Genomic DNA, 22,474 nt, shown 5'->3' with positions numbered 1-22,474 from the left:
TAGTTGTGAATTTTTCTAACTTGGACTTGATATGTCATAAAAATGTCTTTGTATTGTGATTCTGGTCTTGTAATAATGAATAATGATAGTGTTTTAAAAACTTTTTCCCCATTATAAAAGTAATTTGTATTCATTATAGAAAATTTAGGAAATGAAGATAAGGAAAAGGACAAAAATGAAAAGCATCCATAATCTTCCCAGTTAGCGGTGGTTGTTGCTTCTCACATTTTGGTGTGTATGCACTTAGACCTTCCTCTCTTGTATGTATTATTTTGTTTAGTTAAGTGAAAATGTATTCATTCCACGGTATTTTTCAGTGTGTATTATGTGCCAACTACCACTCAAAGTGCTGGAAATTTATTACAGTGATCCTTGCTGTTAATGGAGCTTCTATTATGTTTTCTACATAAACTGTTTAATATCTGTGACTTACAGTTCAGTAATCTGCTATTTTTACCTAATCCATCCTAAATGTTTTTCCATTTCATTAAACATTTTTTGTCTGATGACTAAAAATTATTTCTTTATTAAGATAATACTTGCTCATGGTTAAAAAAACAATATTGGAAAGCATATAATGGAGGGCCCCATTCCTTCCTTTTCTCCATCAGTCCTGCTCAGTAAAGGCAACCACTTGAAACTATTTCTGTTTTTTACTTATCCTGTGGTTATATGTAAATCTAAATAATATAATTATATCTCTGTATTAATCAACTTTAGGTGAATTTTTAGAGTGGTTATGGGGAATGTAGCACAAAATCTTTGTGCTTGCCTTTACTTCTAGTTTCTCATCTTAGTTATACTCTTGTTAGTTCTTTATTGATCAAGCCTGAATATTTAGACTTCCCTTCACTGTTCTGATAACCCCTATAAGAGTGTTTGTTGACTCTTCATATTGTAAGATGAGGACTTTAAGAGTTCCCTGCCTTGGGGCGCCTGGGTGGCTCAGTCAGTTGAGCGTCCTACTTTGGCTCAGGTCATGATCTTGCAGTTTGTGGGTTTGAGCCCCGCGTCGGGCTCTGTGCTGACAGCTCAGAGCCTGGAGCCTGCTTCGGATTCTGTGTCTCCTTCTCTCTCTGCCCCTCCCCCACTTGTGCTCTCTCTGTCTCTCAAAAATAAATAAATGTGATAAAAATAAATAAAGTTCCCTGCCTTCATCTACCTCTCTTATGTTTAATATTTAATATTAAACTCTAACTTTAATATTGTCAACTTCGTTTATATTTACATGCTGTTTGGTGAACATATTTTTTAAAACAATTTTTTAGGTCTCTGGTTGAATTGAAATGGTGAAAATACCTAAAAATGTCTTCACTGGAATAGTTATATTAGTGGAAAGGATTACATTTCCTTTTTTTATCATGTGAAAAGAGGACTCTAATTTCTCAAACATATAGTGACTTAACACATAGACTTGAGTACAAAGGAATTAGAAGGATGGAGAAACAAAAGTGTCGCCTGGAGATTAGTGAGCTGCTACTACCTCTGCATTTTTAAAAATTAAATTTTTAAAAAAATGTTTATTCATTTATTTTGAGAGAGAACAAGAGGGGGAGAGGCAGAGAGAGAGAGGGAGAGAGAATCCCAAGCAGGCTCCGTGCTGTCAGAGCAGAGCCTGACATGGGACTCGAACCTACGGACTGTGAGATCGTGACCTGAGTCCAACATCAAGAGTTGGACTGACTGAGCCACCCAGGTGCCCGATCAACTTCTTAAATCTCTTATGAGAATACTATATAGAGGGTATTTAGAGTTATTTCTTCTTTCTCGAGCCATCTTTTTTCTTCATGTTTCTGGTTTTCCTGAAATGTATGGTGATTCTTGGTTGGCGATTTGCATTTAAAAATGAGGCAGAAAAGCTGTTTGGAAGCTCTGAAGGTGGGCTGGATTTGTCAACTGTAACCTTTGCTTTTTAATAAGTACTTGTGCTGGAGGACCTTTTAATCTCACTATTCAGAGAGGTCTGTGTTTTGGGGCACCATTGCCCATGTGGGTACAGTTGCTTTACTTCTTCCTCTAAGGATTTGGTTCAGTTTCTTTAGAGAAGAACCCTCTGCTGTTGTTGTTTTTTCCTTTTGCTTAGGAGGTAACCTACATGTCTTATGTATGTGAGTTGTAGGGATGTAATTGTTTTACATTAGTTAAAAATAACCAGTCCCTCTTTTTCGGTCCATTTGTTACTCTAGTCATCCTTTGTAGTTGTCTGGGTCTTCTTTGGGGCCTGCAGAATGCGCAGCTTCATTTGTGGATGTTGTAACCTCTGTGCAGTGGTTCTTGGCACTTCTCCATCTATTTCTGACCAGAAATTTCTGACCAGAAATTTATTGAAATAGTTCATCTGCAGATGCTCTTCCCCCCTTCATTTCATTATCTTCATCGTTGTGTGTTGCATTAGTTATCTAATGCTACCTAACAAATTACCTCAAAATTACCCCCCAAAGTTAGCAGCTTAAATAAGCTACAAATATTTATTACCTCATAGATTTTGAGAGCAATTCAGTTGTGTGGTTATGGCTCTTATGAGGTTGCCATCAAGCTTTTCCAAGCCTGCTGTCATCTCAGGGCTCCATGTCTCAGTTCCTCACTGGCTTTAGACCTGAAGCTTCCATTCCTTGCACTGTGGGTCTGTCCACAGGCTGCTGGGGTGGGGGGAGGTACCTTTTTTTCTACCCTCTTAGATTCTGTGTTTGGGGGCCAGTGAATTAAACTAACAAAAGACCGAAAAGAAAAAAAAAAACCCAACAAAGTTTATTCATATGCATATAGGAGTGCACAAAAGAAGTGGTTTGCTAAAAGACTCAAGTTAGGGGTTTATATACCTAAGTTAATAGGGAAGAAGGAGCGGGAAGGAAAGACTGTTGTGTAAAGAACAAAAGGGTTTCTTTGGGAAAGGCGAATGTGTTTTTAGGGGAACAAATGGGAAATAAGAAAGTTTATAATAATGTTTGTTTATGCTGGGGTGAGTGGTCTTTTTCTGTCTTCTTCAGGGCTGTAATGCTCCCCCTGCCCCCTAGGGGATTTAAGATAGTTTCACTCTTACTTTCCTTTCTGGGAGTAAAACCTCCCTAAAGAGGGAATTTATGGCAGCTCTACTTCCAGAAGTATCTGCTTTTAGTCAGCTAAGTGAAGCTCTGAGGAGGCTTTATTCTTCATCTGTTGAGTCTCAACTGTCTTCAGCTTAAAATACTTGTCATACAAACATTGGGGTTCCAAGTGGGTCCCTACAGCTGCCCGAGTCTTTACCACATGGCAACCAACATCCCCAAAGAGCAAGTGATCTAAGAGAGAGAGTAGTTACTCCAAGATATCCAAGATGGAAGTAGTCTTTTATAATCTAATCTCAAATATGACATAAAATCACTTGTGCCATATTCTGTTTGCTGGAAGTGAGATACAAATCCAGCCTTCACTGAAGGGGAGAAAAATTAAGTTCCACTTTTTGAAGGGTGGGGAGTGTCAAAGAATTTATGGACTTGTGGTCATATTTTTAAAATCACCAGATGGCTATGTATGTATGTAAAAAGTTTTTTTTTTGTTTTTTTTGTTATTTTGATAATGTCTCAGGAGGAAAAGGACTCATACTGGATCTCCTATATTCCATTGTATAGAATGTACCATAATTTATTGGACAAATCCTGTATGGATAGAAATTTAGATTGTTTTGAAAATTTTGCTTTTATAACCATACTGTGATAGTGTTTTAGGCAATTTTTTTCATATGACTTATTTTACATATGATAGTTTATTGTAATTATTGCTATATTCTTTATGCTCTAGAATATGGGAATATACACATATCTTTTTTAAAGTAAAATTGTAGCATTTTATGGAGTGTATTTTAAAGATCATGTTCTATTTTTTTTTTTTCAACGTTTATTTTTTATTTTTGGGACAGAGAGAGACAGAGCATGAACGGGGGAGGGGCAGAGAGAGGGAGACACAGAATCGGAAACAGGCTCCAGGCTCAGCCATCAGCCCAGAGCCCGACGCGGGGCTCGAACTCATGGACCGCGAGATCGTGACCTGGCTGAAGTCGGACGCTTAACCGACTGCGCCACCCAGGCGCCCCAAAGATCATGTTCTAAACTAGTATATTTTAATGATTTATTAATCCCTGAAAGATTTTTTTATCATATCCCTGAAAAATTTTTTTCCAGTCACTTTTGATTTGGTTCTGGCATTTTATTACCTCACTAGGTGGCAGCAGAGTAACAGCTTTAATTCAGGCTGCTTTTGTAGCAGTAGAATTCTAGTGGTTCCCAGTGCATTCTACATCTGTTACATACCTATAATATTAGTTTGGGATGTTTAGGAATTTAGTAAGGATTAGGGAGAATCATGTATATAAGAGTATCGAAAGCATGGTAGTTTTGATAATGTTGACATATTCTTTGGTGCATTGCATCAAAATGGTAGTGTCATTTTGGAAGTATTTTTGTAAATTATGATTACACTATATTAAAATCCCTAAAAGTATTTTGTCTGCTTCAGAAAAATGCATTGTTCTTACATAGGCATCTCAAAGAGTGAAAGAATGATGTGAAGTTTTTTTGTTTGTTTTTTTAATCCCATGTGGGCTTTTTTGCTCTCACTTGTCTGTGTTGGGAGCAGAGGAGTCTAACAGAAAAAACTTGATGCTGGAATGTAACTCCTTTATTTTAGATAGTGAAATTTATGGTCCTAGGATAGAAAAGTCATTTGATTTGTGTGTGGTATATAGAGTAGTGATTTTGACATATGTGCTCTATTATATTTTAGGAAAGAAATTTCTATGACCATATGCTTTCTTTAAAAATCATATATAGTATTTTTACTTTCTTGGGGGACTATATTCATTTTCTTCATGTTTATGGTAATTTGGTTTCCAAAAGTTTGCATTAGTATCTGTGAACTAGTTAAAGAAATTGAAAATGAGTAATTCTGACAGTTCTTTTTAAAATTGGGAGGTCTGATTTGAAGATTTTATAGGCAGCCCATCCTGGTACACTGCGTTTCTGGCTTTCAGCCCAGCTCTAATGTTGCTGCTGTTGCTGATATTTTTGCTGGCAGGTGAGCTTTCTTGGACACATTTTATTTTAGCAACATTTTGGAATTTAGAAAATTTAATTTTTAAAATACTTTTGCATGGGCAGAGAACTAAATTTTGTCTCTTCGTGAATTATTTAGAATGATATTTAAGCCTTTTATGTGTTATAGTAGCCGATGATACAAACTTGTTGCTAGAGGTACAGACTACAGTATATAAGTACAACAAATGAAATTGTTGCTTACGTTGTAACTTTAAGCAACTGAACATTGAGTCTACTCTGTGATCTGGCCTTGGTAGTTGCCTTGATATTATGAGTCTATATTATATTTATTTTTGTAGCCTCACTAGTATTTAGCTACTTGTATTTAGTATTTAGCTATTGAGAGTGGTTCATCTAGAATATCTCCTGGTGCTTTTATGCGAACATGAACAAAGACTAGTGGAAACCAGTTAATTTGTAATAGTGTGATCCATTAAGTATTATTTACTAATGAATGGAAAAATTAAAATTAATTTAGAACGATTGGTGCTCTTAGATATAGTCTTACTTACGTTTTCCCTATGTGTATGTCTTTCTTAAAAATACCTTAGTTGTACTATTAGTTCCCTTTATAAGTTTAACATAAGAAGTTGAGGATCTTTACGGTAAAGTATAATATCTGTGTTACAAGTAAAATCGTTATAGATGAGGTCTTTCTCTCCCTTTTATTAAAATAAGTAACAAAATATTCATTGCTCTGGTAGAAATGATATGAAAATAAAAAGATGTTGTTTGCTTTAAAGAAAATTCCTAATTTTTGACATGTTTTAAATGGTAGCTGTTCTGACCATGTGCTTGGAACTACCAAATAAAATATTCTAATGTGTGGTCACTTTCAGTGGCAAAGTTTTGAGAGAAAAATTAGTTGAGAAGTGCATATTTAAAAGAAAATTTAAGACCTTGTTCATGGGGTGCCTAGCTGGGTCAGTCAGTAGAGCTTGTGACTTTTGATCTCAGGGTCATGAGTATGAGTTTCATGTTGGGTGCAGAGATTACTTACAAAAATCTTAAAAAAGAAAAAAAATTAAAAGACCTGGTTCAGGCGCTTGAATGGGTCAAAATCAAATTGCTGTATTAACATGGGAATGCACAAGACTACAACATGAAATACAATTGCATGTAAATGACATGGCCTAAACTCTAAGACTGTAGGAGTTCTTAGGAGAATGATTAGTGAAGGGTGAGTAATAAAGGCAAGAGGGGCAACGAGAAGGAAGTCATGAGGGGAAATACCCTGAGCTGGACAGTGCTGACTAATAATTGGTATAAATCCAGAATCTATGTAACTTCTGGCCAATGGGCAGTTCGGTACTTGGGACAAAGAAAGAGAATTGTTACTGCTGGTGCCTGGTTAAACCTTTTGTTTATATTTTTAAATGTGTCAGAGTTTTAATGATTACTGAGCCTTGAAACTCTGATTTAAATTTTTAATGTTAACTCTTACTTTTTCTTGAATTATTCTTAGGGATTTATAAGGTAGGAGATCCTTTATCTCAGTCTTCTTGAAGTTTAAGGCCACCTGGAATGCTGAGTCAGTTGGTTAGCCCAGTGGTCTTTGAGGAACGTCAAAGAGCTGGGTTTGAAATAGTGGTAAGAGAGTGTTTTCCATAGTGGTTCAGAAGACAGGGAAATGAAAATTTGCTGTGGAAAGGGAAGCAGACTACTTAACTCTGGTGAGTGGAAGAATAAAAGAAAGGGGGTAATGTCACCTTACCAAGACATCCCCAAGGACTTGTCCTGCAGGGGGCACAGGAAGACCCTATAGTAATTTGCCCCTAGTCATCCCCCCAACAGTTTTTTTTTTTTTAATATTTACTTATTTTTGAGAGACAGAGTGAGATAGAGTGTAAGCAGGGGAGGGACAGAGAGAGAAGGAGACACAGAATCCAAAGCAGGCTCCAGGTTCTGAGCAAGCTATCAGCACAGAGCCCGACATGGGGCTCGAACCCACAAACCATGAGATCATGAGCTGAAGTCAGATGCTCAACTGACTGAGCCACCCAGGCAACCCCCCCCCAACATTTTATTTTCCATTTTCAATTATAATTCAAGGGCTATTAGGTGAACCTTTTGTGGGACTCATTGGAAGCTTTTACTGTAAGTAGACTATATTAGCATTCATTCAGTTAGTCTAGCCAGTAGTCAGTTTCAAAAGTTGCATAATATAGGGTGTGCCTGGGTGACTCAGTCAGTTAAACTCTTGATTTCTCCCGGGGTCATGATCTCATGGTTGTGAGATGGAGACCGGAGCCCCGCGTTGGCTCTGAGATGGGCATGCAGCCTGCTTAAGATTCTCTCTTCCTCTCCCTTTGCCCCTCCCCGACTAGCACACCCTTGCCCCCTCACACACACTCTCTCAAAAAAAATAAAATAAAAAATTTCAAAAGTTGCGTAATATAAAATGTGAAAACTAGAAGACTGTGATTGGGACTAACTGATGATCTTGCTTGGTCTTCTTTTTCTGCTCTTTTGTACTCCCATTTGTTCCTTTTACCTGAGTTGTCATCAAAATAAGAATATTTCTATAGCTAAGAAGAGAGAAAAAAAATCTATTTGGAATCGACTTTTGGACAGGCACTTTAGCAAAAGCTTCATTTTTCCATATGTTTAAGAAATTTTTTAATTTTTTGTTTGATTTCATCTGTTTGGCTTTTCTATCTTAGTTTGCAGTTTGAATGTTAAGGATGGTTAGAGGCTGTTTAATCCAGAACTTTTCATCATTTAATGTGCATATGAATCACCTGGGGATCTTGTTAAAATGTAAATTCTGATTTAGGAAGTCTGGGGTGAGGCCCAAGGTTCTGCATTTCTAACTAGTTCTCAGGCAATGCCAGGGCTGCTAGTCCAAGGACCACATATTAAGTAGCAAGAATCTACTCCATTTTCTCAGGATGTTCAGCAGCCTATACCTAGTTAGCAATTGTTGGGCTTTTCTTTTTATTAAAAAAATTTTTTTTTAACGTTTATTTATTTCTTGAGAGACAGCGTGAACAGGGGAGGGGTAGAGAGAGAGGGAGTAACAGAATCCTTGGAAGAAGGAAAGCCAAGCCCAAGAGCCTGAAAACAGAAGAAGGTGGAGAAGGGCAGAGTATACTGTGGGACATCCAAGTGGGGGCTCAGAGCCACTTTCGCATCCTGGTTCTGCCCCTGTGTTCTTGTGTGACCTTGAGAAAGCCATTCAGCTCGAAGCAGACTCCAGTCTCTGAGCTGTCAGCACAGACCCCGACATGGGGCTCCATCTCATGAACTGTGAGATCATGACCTGAGCTGAAGTCGGACACCTAACTGACTGAGCCACCCAGGTGCCCCGTGCTTTTATTTTTTTAATGTGGCAAAAAAGCCATACTTCTTTGTGTAGGAAATATTTAAAAACCAGGAGAAATCTTCCTTTCCACCTAATTAAATGGCAACTCATTTTTAATGAATAGCCAACTTGATTCATCTTGAATTTTTAAAATGTATCATAAGATTGTCTTCTAACTGTATTGCTTTTGAGGATTTGAAGAACTAGAATTTTTTCAACTATGTCTGTGTCCACTTACTGTTTTGGAGTGCTTACATTTTGGACTTTAGGTAACCATTGAGAAACAAATTTAAGTGAACTTAGAAGGTATTAAAAATATCTATATTCAAATCTAGTTTTTGAGGTAGAAGCTTCTTCCTATAGAAGGGTAAATCGTAAGTTTCTGTTTATGTGAAGTGACTATTAATGCATACTTTATTTTCAGACCTGTAAGAACTGGAGGAGGTAATATGACTGGATTTTGTGTCTTTGGTAGTGTCTGTGTACTTGCATTTAAATCTAGCCTGGCTTTTCTTGTGCCTTATGTGGTGTTAGGTTTGTTGCAGGGCTGGAGGTGAGGTAAATGTGTACGTGTGCTCACGTATGTGCACCTGCTACTTGGGTGAAGTGGGACTATGTGAGAACTCTTCTACTCCTTTAAGATTCCTGATTTTCTAATTCTTTGTAGATTGGTGGAAAGGAAGACAGAGCATACTCTAGTCCACTGAAGTGGCAATTAGCAAGATGCATGTTGCAGGTAGCAAATAAATTCAGTCCAGATTTGACTGTTCTGTTCACTGGTTGAAAGGCATGCTTTGATATTCTACTTGTTAGATTTACCTTAACTCTGCTAATTAGTTGATTTTGTAAACTTGTACATAGGAGGGGACTTTATCAGTCAGCTCTTATTTTATGATTACGTTTTTTTTTGGGGGGGGGGAGGGTGTTGGTAAGGGAAATATCAACTTAGGTAAGTTTAATTATAATTTAGTTTATGCTGTCACTAATTTTATTTTAGATTGTGGGATTAAAACATAATTTTCTATTATATACAATAGCTTTTGGAGTTATTGTATATTTATATGTACCATTCTTGTTAGTAAATCTTACGAAACTGTTGCAATACACTGGAATATTTTAGGCTCAGTTTTGTTTTTATCATTCTAGTGTTTAGAAAACAAGTTTCTTGACAGATTGAGAAATCCACCTGATTTGTTTTTTAATTTGAGTTCTGTTTTGAGTCATTGCTCACTCAAGTAGTACAGCTTCTGATTTTACAGAACTTACTTGGATGACACCTATTCATGGAGAAATGAATTAAGTAACTGCTGTAGTTGCTGTCTACTTTTGTGTAAATATACTTACAAGCTTGAGTTTGTGGGCTGTGGGTAATCTATGGTTTGTTTTTCTACATTTCAAAATTTGTGCATTTATCTCTTTTTCTTCTCTCATTAGAAGGATTGTCTTTTTTCCTGTCTACAGAGTTTTAACACTGATCCTTTCTGTCTTACCCGGAGTTTGTTTTGTCAGTAACCTAAACTCTTTTTTGGATTGTGTAAAATACTAGTTGTAGTATTAATGAGAATGATATCCAGCTTTGATGAACTACTGCTATGTGCCTTGGACACAATATAATAATAGCTGACATTTTATTACCATGTACTGGGTACTTTTTGAACCCTTCATGTAGTAACTTGCTTAATTCCTTCTCTCTTTCTATTATTTTTATTGTGGTAAAATATATATAACATGAAAGATGTTAACATCTTTAAGATGGTAACATCTTAACCATTTTTAAGGTCAGTGATATTAAATACATTCATAATGTACACAAATGTCAACTAGCTTTCCTCTTCAGAACTCTTTTCATCATGCAAAACTAAAACACTATATCCATTAAATGATAGTTTCCATTCCCTTCTTCTCCGAGCCCCTAGCAACCACCATTGTACTTTCTGTCTGACTTTTATCATTCTAGGTACCTTATATAAGTGGAGCCATACAATATCTTGTCTTTTTGTGATTGACTTATATCATTAGCACAATGCCCTTAAAGTTCATCTGTGTTGTGCCACGTCAGAATTTCCTTTTTAAATGGTAAATAATAGTCCACTGTGTACCACATTTTCTTACCCATTCATCTGTCAGTGGACACTTGGGTTGCTCACACAATTTAGTTGTTTGTTGTGAGTAGTGCTGTTATGAAATGAACATGGGTGTACTACCTCATTTAATTATTTTTTAAAAAATTATTTAAATTCAAATTAGTTAACATACATTGTAGTAATGGTTTCAGGGATAGAACCCAGTGATTCATCATCACTTAAATAGCACCCAGTGCTCATCGCAACAAGTGCCCTTCTTAATGCCCATCCCCCATTTAGCTCATCTCCTCACCCACCTCCCCTCCAGCAACCCTCAGTTCTCTGTATTTAAGAGTCTCTTATGGTTTGCCTCCCTGTTTTTATCTTATTTTTCCTTCCCTTCCCCTGTGTTCATCTGTTGTGTTTCTTAAATTCCACATATGAGTGAAATCATATATTTGTTTTTCTCTGACTTATTTTGCTTAGCATAATATACTCTAGCTCCATCCATGTTGTTACAGATGGCAAGAATTCATTCTTTTTGATCACAGAGTAGTATTCCATTGTGTATATACATCACATCTTCTATATCCATTCATCAGTTGATGGACATTTGGGTTCTTTCCATAAGTTGGCTATTGTTGACAACACTGCTATAAACATTGAGGTACATGTGCACCAAATCAGCATTTTTGTATCCTTCAGGTAAGTACCTAGTAGTGCAATTGCTGGGTTGTAGGGTAGTTCTATTTTTAATTTTTTGAGGAACCTCCATATTGTTTTCCAGAGCAGCTGTGTCAGTTTGCATTCCCACCAACAGTGCAAAAGTATTCCCCTTTCTCTGCATCCTTGCCAACATCCTGTTTTTTTCCTGAGTTGTTCATTTTAGCCATTCTCACAGGTATGTGGTGGTATCTCATTGTGGTTTTGATTTGTATTTCCTTGATGATGAGCAATGTTGAGCATCTTTTCATGTGTCTGTTAGCCATCTGGATGTCTTCTTTGGAAAAGTGTCTATTCATGTCTTCTGCCCATTTCATGACTGGATTAGTTGGTTTTTTTTGGTGTTGAGTTTGATAAGTTCTTTATAGATTTTGGATACTAACTCTTTATCCTATATGTCATTTGCAAATATCTTCTCCCATTCAGTAGGTTGCCTTTTAGTTTTGTTGATTGTTTCCTTCAATGTGCAGAAGCTTTTTATCTTGATGACTACCTTATTTAATTCTTTCAAGTACCCTGAGAGGTGAAGACTTTTGACCAGGAAATTGAGTCTCAGAGCAGTCAAGTGATTTGTGCAGAATCACAGACCTAAGAAGAGTGTCTGGGATACATGTTCTTAACTACCATTGTAGACTTCCACGTATCTTTCTTTTTTTAATGTTTTAAATTTTATTTTAGAGAGAGGGAGAGAGAAAGAGAGTATCTTAAGGAGCCTCCCGCTTAGCATGGTGCCTGATGTAGGACTTGATCCACATCCCTGGGCTCATGATTTGAGCTGAAATAAAGAATTGAACACTCAGCCGACTGAGCCACCCAGGCACCCCATTCCATGTGTTTTTCTTTGTTGATGCCTTCTATCTTGCCTTAGATATCTTCAACCTTATTTACTATATATTCACATATAATTAATGGTATATAATACAAATACCTTTAACTCTAAAGTTGGCAAATAAATTTAGAGTATATCATTTTTTTTAATGTTTTTTTTTTCATTTCAGCTATAAATATGATCAACTACAAAGTAAAGCTGAAGCTCCTTAAAATGGATTTTAAGGATCATACTTTCTTCCTATATGCTTTTCTTCTACCAGAGGCGATTATTTGTTGTACATAATAGAATTATAATTTTCGGAAAACTTGGGAGTGATAGAGTGATTTGGATAGGATCTGTTTTTGGTATGAGAGAGTTCATGGAAGGGAGTTTTGAGTAAGAGTTTGAAGATATGTATTTTGGAATAAGATGGTGTACTATTACGACATATAGGCTTGGAAACAGGCATGCACAAATTTTTGAGCAGTAGAGGATGGCAAAATGAGAAAGGGATAAAGAAGTTGCAATTCTGAAGTTAAAGTACATACTTAGGAGTTGGACCATTAGAATCATTTCATAATATTTGATGAGATTTTTGGTTCTAATCTGCCTGCCTGTTTCTTTAGGGATCTAGATAGCAAGCACTATTGAGTCTGGTATTATAGGCTTTCCAAAGCCCATAATGATAGCATTTGTGCCATTGGCACATGTAAACAAAGTAAGCAGATTAAATTATTTTTTAATTGTTGGGTGGTTTGGAACAAATTTGCGCTATATCTTATTACACACTTGATTATTTGTATTATGTTCAATAATTCTGTGGAATCGAGGGAGGAATTTAGAAACTGACATGGGCCCTATGCCTTGCTAAACTTTTATAGTGTTGATTTTTAAGCTTTGAACAATACTCTAAATCTTGCTGGTTGAAGGGGGTGTCTTGAAACAAACATCTATATTTGAAAATTATTAATACCTATTAATAGAAATAAGCACACATACTGTAATGAGAAAGCTTTGAGAATTTGTAATTTTTTTTTTTTTTGATGGTAGATACCCCTGGGTCTTCAAGATTTGCTTGCGATGAATTACCTAAATTGAAATAAAAGTGAGAGTTGTTTGACTGATGATTTTTCCATAGACTAAGTTTTACCAAGTACCAAGCTTAAACAAAAAAAGTAGATGAAGAGACGTAGTAGAAAATTTGCTGTGTAACTCTCAACAATAGCCAAATTATGGAAAGAGCCTAAATGTCCATCAACTGATGAATGGATAAAGAAATTGTGGTTTATATACACAATGGAGTACTACGTGGCAATGAGAAAGAATGAAATATGGCCCTTTGTAGCAACGTGGATGGAACTGGAGAGTGTGATGCTAAGTGAAATAAGCCATACAGAGAAAGACAGATACCATATGTGTTCATTCTCATGTGGATCCGGAGAAACTTAACAGGAAGGAAACTTAACAGGGGAAGGAAAAAAAAAAGAGGTTAGAGTGGGAGAGAGCCAAAGCATAAGAGACTCTTAAAAACTAAGAACAAACTGAGGGCTGATGGGGGGTGGGAGGGAGGGGAGGGTGGGTGATGGGTACTGAGGAGGGCACCTTTTGGGATGAGCCCTGGGTGTTGTATGGAAACCAATCTAACAATAAATTTCATATATTAAAAAAAAAAAGAAAATTTGCTGTGTAAACAACATATAAAATAAAGATGGCTGTGCTTAGGTAGAAGATGTTTACATGTTGGTGAGTTGTCTAAATGTTCAGTGGCATGCTATTGGCTTGCCATTTAATATCCAATCAACATTCTAAGATCAAAGGCTGGTTAGACAGATTTGACAATTAAATTGGTGGGGAAGTGAATGGGCTTTGCAGTTTAAAATTAAATAATACATGTTGTCTGTTTAATTACTGTTGTGTGTATGTAAGTGATCACTTAATAGAATGAAGCTGAGGGCTTAAAGTGACTTTAAGACCATAAAACCTTAATCACATCTGTTTCATGACCTTAAATTGATGTGATATGAGGATTAAAAAAGAGCTAATCCTTTTTTTATTAACTAAAATCCATACTTTACTCAGATTTGCTTAATTTTTCCCTAATGTCTTAAAAAAAGAGCTGATCTTTTTGAAGAAGTCTTCTGTGCTTATAGAATCAGTAAATCAAAATCAAATTGCTTGTTGGGTTGGAATCTTTTATAATGCTGAATGAAAATTTTGGTAGTTTTGATGAAGAGAATATGTTAGAATTGTATCTTCATTTCAGTGATTGTTAGCAGCATTCAAAAATTTTAAAAACGTCAGGTGGTGGTGGTGGTGGTGGTGGTGGTGGTATTACTGTATATGTGTGTGTGTTCTGTTAGTGTGAAAATAGAATGACCTTCATGTGAATTCTTTGAGTTTCTGGAAGATGAAATAAGGTAAAGCTTTACTTGTCTTTTAAATAGTTTTTCTTTCGGGGGTTGAAATGTTATTTTTGTCACATAAACAGGTAAATAGCAATTAGTTTAAAAGTAAAGTTCATGTGTAGGATTACCTTGTTCTATCATCAATTATTGTTCCTTTTGTGAAAGTAATGCAAACAGTGATTCCTAAACTTACCAGAAGTCTTTCTCTGAGATTCCTGAACTTATTTTGGTAGACTTTAGGCTGTGTTTCCATAGAATTCTAGTTTAAATGGTGCTTGGATTCCTAACTTAGGCTATAGAGCTTGCTTAATTCCTAAGGTACCTATATTACTTACTCTATATGTCAGCTTTGAAAAATGACAGAAGGTACTATTCCAACACTGGTAACTAACCAAATTGTAACAAATGTAGGAAGTTTATAAAAAACACTATTTTGACTAGTTTAAAAATTCTATTGGGGAATACTGATTTGCTTTTACAGGATAAGGAAGAGAGTGAGAGTATTATGGAGATTGTGAAGGGGACTCTGTGACACTGATTATTTTGTGTAGGTGGATGAAAGTCTTTTAGGACTTTCAGTTTTGCTTGATATCGATATGTCACTAGCCTTGATCAGAGTGTTCTTAGGCTCATTAATGGAACTAAGTGAATGAGATAAGAAGGAGGAAAATGTCTTTCTATTTGAGAAAGTTTTTGGTAAAATATACATAACATTTTTTTTTAGGAGTTGAAAGAAACAGGAAAAAAAAACTGGGTTAAAGGAGACATGGATGTACTTTGTAAAAGTGATTACAGTAGATAAAATTTACTGAGTAGTGAGCTAGTAAGAGAAAAAGGCAGTGTGCAAAAGCCCCCCATTGGGAAGGAAGAAAGCAGGTGTTTGACCTATCAGGTCAGCTGTTTTGCATTGTTTGTAGAACAGGGTGTGACAAGTGTAGGTAGGTAGGAGGCAGAGTCTGGTCACCTGCTCTTAAGGTTTATAATTGTATCTAGGGAAGTGTCTCTAAACTGAATTTTCTTTGTAAGAAACTTTAGTATACCTGAATTTATTTCTGTGTACTTTTAGAACTTTGAGAATTAGGTTTCAGGGACTTGGGTGCAATTCTATTGGTAATAGAGACGAGAGGAAATGTAGCTGGTATAGAAACAGTAGAGGTTTGGCTGTATACTCTTAGAAGAGAAAAGATACAAAGGGAAAGTAAACTCTGGGCTTAACGTTACACACTTGTCTCTGTTGAAGGACAGGAAATAGATGGCATGAATCTTCATATGAAATTATTATGTAAAGAGCTAGGATCATGTAACCCCTGGTATTAAGGGTAGGTTGGGGGACATACCAGTGAGGTTACATCATAGGCACATTTACAGTACGTGAATCCACCTGTTATACAGTGGGCAAAAAAAGAAAAAGAAAGTAACCAGTATATCCATTAGCATTATATTGACAGTAAGCAGTAGAAACCGACTTTGGCTAATTTCAGCAAAGGAATAAATTGGAAGGCTCTCAGGAGAACCAGTCTGGGAAAGTGGGTATGAATCAAGGGCAGGCAGGCATCAAGGACCTGAGCAAGGTCAGACACAGGAACACTTTGAGTAGGAAGCCACCATTGGCATTTGTTGACAGTGACTCTGCTGTTGCTGTGAATAATTTTTGAGCTATTCCTGTGCCTCTCTGTTACTCATTGAACTTAAAATTTTTATGAAGGGAATATTTGATTGTCTAGTTTAGAACCTGAGCCTATTTCTAACCTGGTTGCGAGGAAAGGCCTTTTGGTTTTCAGTGTGAAAACAAAAATTTCTGTATCCATATTTAAAACGGGATCTGTCACTTCTGCCAAGCTAAATCAAATAGTCTCCTTAAATGCTCCATGGCTCAGTAAATAAAGTGTACCCAGTTACTCATGCTGGAAGCTAGGTAGTCATCCTTGACTTCTCCTATATCCTCACTCCCATATCTAATCCATAGCATATTGTCCTGTTAATTTGCCTCTTAAATGTCTTGAGTTTATCCATTTACCTCTGAGTAATCCTTGCTACTGTAGTCCCACTTGGTATACAACAGAAGCTTCATAATATCTCTGGTCTACAGATTGGTTCCAACACATTATGTGGGGGTGAACTTTAAAAAATGCAAATCAGATTATGCTGTAATTTTGCTAAAAGCCTTTCGGTGGTCTGCCTTTTATTTACTTATTATTTTTCAGCTTTAGTCCACCTTTTAAATCATAGTGGGAGACTGGGACTCTGCAAACTACATTTCTCAGACCCCCTTGCCAGCTCACTTCTTGTTGGATTTTAACAGTGGGAGCCCTGGCAGGAATTTGGGAGATAAGAGAAAGGACTTTGCTTGTTTCTAGTTTCTTTGTACCTCCAGCAGCCAAACATAACTATCACTTCATTCTCCAGCTTCTTTTGATACTCCCAGCACCAGCCCTGCTGCTCCCTCTCACAGGTACCAGCTTCTGGGTGGTACATTCTAGATAGATGGAGTGCCACTTGCATCTCTTCCTCACCCACTGGGCTGTGTCCCCTTAGCAGTTTGAGCAACCTCTTTTCTGTGTCTCTTCCATAGAGTTTCAAACTCGAGCTGCAGGGCTCTTCTCCTTAGAGGCCAAGGTATCAGCTATGTGGTGCCTACTCCTTCGAGGTTTGAACACCTAGCTCAGTGGACCTCCTCACCCTCTTTCAGGCATAGCCCCATAATGCCCTTCCTCCAGGTTCCTAGCTTCTCATGATGCACTTCTTTCATTTTGTTCCCCCAGCCCTTTGGTGGTAGTGCTTCCTGCAGTTACTAATCTCTTGATTCCCTTAGCCTTCCCCTTTTACCTTTTCAGCATTTCAATATCTATATAACCAGTTTCCTCTATTAAATCTCCTGTGTTTGAATTACCCATATAGTTTCTGTTTGTCTCCTAGAAGGGATTTTCCATTTTCTAGTAATAAAGTGAAAAAGAGATTTTCGTTAATTCCTAAGTTTGGAATTACTTCTCTAGCCTCAAGCCATGCCATTTCCTCTTTTTCTCTTTATGCTTAGTATTCTGAAATTTTTTTTAATTGCCAGAACGTGCAAATTCGTTTTTGTCTCAAAGATATTGCACCTGGTAGACTGTGTGCCAAACTCTGTCAGCACTCCTACCTCCCTTTCCTTTACCCTCCCATTCCATAGTTGCTTGGCTAACTTCTGCATAATGCATGCCAGAGGCAGTACACTACGGAGGTTAGAGACAGGCTATTGTCTGGGTTTTAATATCAGCTTTGCTATTTGGCCGGCTTTATGACTGTGAGCAAGTTACTTAATATGTGTTCCAGCTTCCTCATCTGGAAAATGGGGATAATAATTTTACCTACATGGTAGGATTGCTGTAAGGCTTAAATGTGTTAATGTCAAGCACTCTGAACATTGCTCCTTGCTCCGTGCATGGTCATTGCACAGTAAGTGATGATAACGTGCTGTGATCAGCTCCATGAGAATCCCTCTGGGATGTCTTTCCCCACCCCCACGCTCTGACAGGTCCCACCTTTTGTATGCTCCTGTAGTGCTGTGTACTTTACCTTTTCAACACTTAACTATGCTTGGGTTATTTGTTTAGTGTCTTGCCAGCATATAACAGTATATGGGATAGTGGCCTTTTTTTTTTTTTTTATTAAAGAATCTGGCTGCTTTCAGAGACTTTGGAGTCATGTGGAATATTTTTACATTCTTTATCTTTCCTCCCTAACATGAACAAGCTCCTTATTTTTCATGGATATAACAAAAGAACACATGATTTGGAATGACTGGAATTCAAACCAAAAAAATCATACCCCAGAAACTTTTGTTCCAAAGCCTGAAAATTTATATGTGCAGAAGAATCCCTGAATACCAACTGCTAAATAATTTCTCTGGTATCTCTCTGCAGATGCAAGCTTGTTTCCCATGAGCAATCCTTTATATTGAATTCTATCTTCTAAAGCCTTTTTTCCTTGATCTTTTAAATCTATTTACAATAAGTGTACATAGACGGTATTTTCTTTTAATATTCTACTTGAAGTAGAAAGGTCTGGTAGTAAGATATCTATATCTATATCTATATATCTCATATATATGTGTTAAAGTATGGATGAATAGAAAATAAGTATGACAGGAAAAAAAAATATGCCAGGACCCTGGGATTGAATATTTATTCTGTTTCAACATTATATTTAATTCTGAGCTTCTGAGCAGCCAGTGAAAAGGGAAATATAATTTTTGTCATTATATGAACAGAAGAGGAAAACCACCTCTTTTTTGTGAATTTTAAAATTTATTAGCATAATTTAGCCATTCTCAAATTGTGACTGTAGACCACTAATTCTGCTGAATACTAACAGATATCAGGATTAAGTTTTAAGGATAATGGGATAAATAAGATAAACAGACTCTTTTTTTTTTAAGTTTCTAATTTTGATTCCAGTATAGTTAACATAAAGTGTTATATTAGTTTCAGGTGTACAATATAGTGCTTCTACAATTCTATTCATCACCCAGTGCTCATCATGATAAGTGTACTCTTTAATCCCCTTTACCTATTCCATTCATCCCCCTTCCCTCCTCTCTTCTGGTAACCATCAACTTATTCTCTATAGTTAAGAGTCTGCTTCTTGGTTTCTCTTTGTTTGTTTCTTAAATTCCACATATAAGTGAAATCATAATATTTGTCTTTCTCTGACTGGCTTATGTTGTTTTAGCAGTATATACTTTCTGTCTCCATTCATGTTGTTGCAAATGGCAAGATTTCATTCTTTTTTTATGGCTGAGTAATATTCCATTGTATGTGTATACCACATCTTTATCCATTCATGTATCAATGGACTCTCGGGCTGCCTCCATAATTTGGCTATTGTAAATAGTGCTGCAGTAAACAACGGGGTGCAATGGATTAGTATTTTCATATTCCTAGGGGAAATCCCCAGTAGTGCAGTTGCTGGATTATCGAGTAATTCTGTTTTTGATTTTTTTTTGAGGAAACTCCATACTGTTTTCCATACTGGCTGCATTGTTGCATTCCTACCAACAGTGCAAGGGGGTTCCTTTTTCTACATCCTCACCAACACTTCTTTCTTGTGTTTTTGATTTTAGTCATTCTGACAGGTGTGAGGTGATAGTTCATGGTAGTTTTGATTTGTATTTCCCTGATGATGAGTGATGTTGAGCATCTTTTCATGTGTCTGTTGGTGATCTGTATGTCTTCTTTGGAGAAGTGTCTGTTCAAGTCTTCTGCCCATTTTTTTAGTTGGATTATTTGTGTGTGTGTGTGTGTGTGTGTGTGTTTAGATTTTGAGTTGTATAAGTTCTTTATAGATTTTGGATATTAACCCTTTATCAGATATGCCATTTGCAAATGTCTTCTCCCATTCCAAAGATTGCCTTTTTGGTTTTGTTGATTGTTTCCTTCGCTGTGCAGAAGCTTTTTATTTTGATGTAGTTCCAATAGTTAATTTTGCTTTTGTTTCCCTTGTCTAAAGAGATCTATTTAGAAAAACGTTGCTGTGGCCAATGTCAAAGAAATTGCTGCCTGTGCTCTCTTCTAGGATTTTGATGGTTTCCTGTCTCACATTTAGGTCTTTAACCCATTTTGAATTTATTTTTGTGTATGGTATAAGAAAATGGCCCAGTTTCATTCTTTTCCATGTAGCTGTCCAGTTTTCCCCATACCATTTGTTGAAGAGACTGTTTCCCATCACATTATCTTAACTCCGTTGTTGAAGATGAATTGAACATATATTCATGGGTTTGTTTCTCAGCTTTCTGTCTGTTCCATTGATTTATGTGTGTCTTTTGTGTGTGTGTGTGTGTGTGTGTGTGTGTGTGTGTGTGTGCCAGTACCATACTGTTTTAAATACCCCAGCTTTGTACTATGACTTAAAGTCTGGAATTGTGATACATCTAGCTTTGTTTTTTCTTTGTCAAATTGTTTTCACTATTTGAGGTCTCTTGTGGTTCCACAAACATTTTAGGATTATTTGTTCTAGTTTTGTGAAAAATGCTATTGGTATTTTGATGGGGATTGGATTACATCTGTAGATTGCTTTAGGTAGTATGGACATTTTAACAATATTTTTTCTTCCAGTCCATAAGCATGGAATATCTGTTTATTTGTGTCAACTTTGATTTCTTTCATCAGTGTTTTATAGTTTACAGAGTACAAGTCTTTCATCTCCTTGGTTAAGTTTATTCCTAGATATTTTATTATTTTTGGTGCAATTGTAAACAGGATTGCTTTCTTAATTTCTCTTTCTGTTGCTTCCCTATTAGTGTATAGAAATGCAACAGATTTTGGTACGTTGGTTTTTGTATCCTGTGACTTTACTTAATTCACTTATCAGTTCTAGTAGTTTTTTGGTGGAATCTTTAGGGTTTTCTAAATATCAGGTAATCTGTAAATAGTGAAAGTTTCACTTCTTCCTTACCATTTTGGATGCCTTTTTTTCCTTTTTATTGCAATAAAGAGACTTCTTTTTTTTTCTTTTTTTTAATAGGGAGACTTTATGTTTTCTCATAACTAAATATTCTTAACACCTTGACATCCTAATATCTTGACTTTCTAGGAGAAAGATATATTGTTTCACTAATTCATTTTGCCACGAAATACATTTTAAAGCAAATATTAAGCTTTGGAAAGTGCTGGCCTAAGTCCTTGAACAACGTGATGGATTATATCTTCAGTACCATTTTTGCAGAAGATATCACAGTTGCTTTTTATTTGACCTTTCCTTATGGTGATGTAAATTTTCTTTGAAACATAATCCAGGGCAAGGCTGACTTCTTCCAAGGAATCTAGATTTTCCCTATCAACCAGGAATTGCTGCTTTTGAAAAGCATGTGCAGGAGTGCTTTGGGAACAAAGTATTTCTGTTGTCTGCCACCCTGCTGGCCTGGTAGTTGGTTTAGGAGCCTCTCAGAGTCATTCCAGACTGAGGCTGATTTTATTTTTCCTAATGTAACCTGACTGTCCACAACCCATACCTGCTAGGGCTGCAGCTGTTTCAATATGTAGCAAGGGCCTGAGCTCTCCACCTTCTCTCCAGGGGCCTGCTGGGACTAATTATTTTGAAAACACTAGTAACAGCATGCTTCCAATTTAGTCTCCAAATGTAAGCTCTTTTCATCATCCTTGCTGCTCTTCAACCTGTTTGTTACACACTTCTTTTACCTTAATCAGCTCTCCCATTTCTCCTCTCCTCTCCTAAACATGTATATTTGCTCTTTAGAACATTTGTTTATGGGAAACAAATTATCCTCTGTTATATTAACCTCTGTTATGTTACCTTCCATCTCTTCATTTAAGGTTTCCTTTAATGTTTCTTCTACCCGCTGGCCTTAACTTGATTGAGCTCCATCTTTCAGTTGTTGCTTCTTTTTTCTGACATATCTTTTGGGCAGGAGGTTGGGCAGGTGGGTCAGCATTCTTCATTCTCAGTAGTATATCCAGACTATTACTCTTACACTCTTTTAATGAACAGCCAGCAAGAACAACTTAGTAAAATAAAATTCTGTTCTTTTGAGCCTTATACCTTTTAACTTTCTTATTTCTGTCAACTTTTTCTCCTTTGGCGATTTTGGGACCTGGATATCATCTTCATTTTCATCCCACATATTGCCATATTCATTTGGTAGCACCGCCTATCCATCTGTGATTTTCTCAACTGGAATCCATTTGGACTTTATTTTTATATATGGTGTGAAGTACAGTTTCGTTCTTGATGATCCACTGATGGGGAAGCAGTGATGGTAACTTGACCATTTGAGGAATGATGAATTTTGAAGTATAGAAATTGCCGCATAAATTGATTGGCTCTAAGAAGATAAGGACTGATTAAAAATCCTTAGGAATGTTGAAAATGTTTAAGATATTTTGTTTAATGTTTAATATATTTAAAACTTTAATTTTATAGAAATGAATGAGAATTGTACCTGAAATGATGATATCTGGCTATATCATAATCTTGATTCAAAGAGAAAGGTTAGCTGTTTTGCTAACTGAAGTGTAGGAGAAGAACACTGGATAGTTTGAGGTCCAGCCATTTGCAAATCACTTGTTTCCTCTTTTTCCCTAGTGCAAAGTGGAGAGAGTAATAAC

The 22,474-nt window shown here is 36.5% G+C and overlaps 1 protein-coding gene across 1 annotated transcript in view; it reads left to right on the top strand.

Annotated features, from left to right (window-relative positions):
* The window catches only part of RNGTT (RNA guanylyltransferase and 5'-phosphatase), a 313,848-nt gene that overhangs the window by 63,137 nt on the left and 228,237 nt on the right, over positions 1-22,474 (top strand). The window lies entirely within an intron of this gene.

Source organism: Lynx canadensis, chromosome B2 (assembly GCF_007474595.2).
Source record: "Lynx canadensis isolate LIC74 chromosome B2, mLynCan4.pri.v2, whole genome shotgun sequence".
Lineage (NCBI taxonomy): Eukaryota > Metazoa > Chordata > Mammalia > Carnivora > Felidae > Lynx > Lynx canadensis.
Note: the sequence above shows the minus strand (reverse complement) of the source record. Positions and strands in the feature narration are given on the sequence as shown.